The following is a 337-nucleotide window of genomic DNA, read 5'->3' as shown; positions in this document are numbered from 1 at the left end:
CACAAGATCAGAGCGGTAATAAACAAAGTGGTGCCCTTGCGGCTTTAGATTTTGGCCCACCCTCCTTATTCCCTCATCTGGCACCCTATGGCTTTTACCTTCTCCCACACGTGAGGAAACAGCCGCTGGGTATCTAGTTCGCTGATGACAAGAAGATTAAGGAGAAGGCCATGGAGATTCTGAAGGGAGTCGACCGCTATTTTTCAGAGACAGATTTTTGCAGTTGAAGACGAGACTGCATCACAATCAAAGGTGATTGCGATGAAAAATGTAAAAAAAAAAGTGAGTGAATCTTTAATTCTTCTGGGTTTGGCCGAGAACTCATTGAACATCTGAA

This window comes from Penaeus monodon, chromosome 25 (assembly GCF_015228065.2).
Source record: "Penaeus monodon isolate SGIC_2016 chromosome 25, NSTDA_Pmon_1, whole genome shotgun sequence".
Classification (NCBI taxonomy): Eukaryota; Metazoa; Arthropoda; class Malacostraca; order Decapoda; family Penaeidae; genus Penaeus; species Penaeus monodon.
This window is presented reverse-complemented; position numbering follows the sequence as displayed.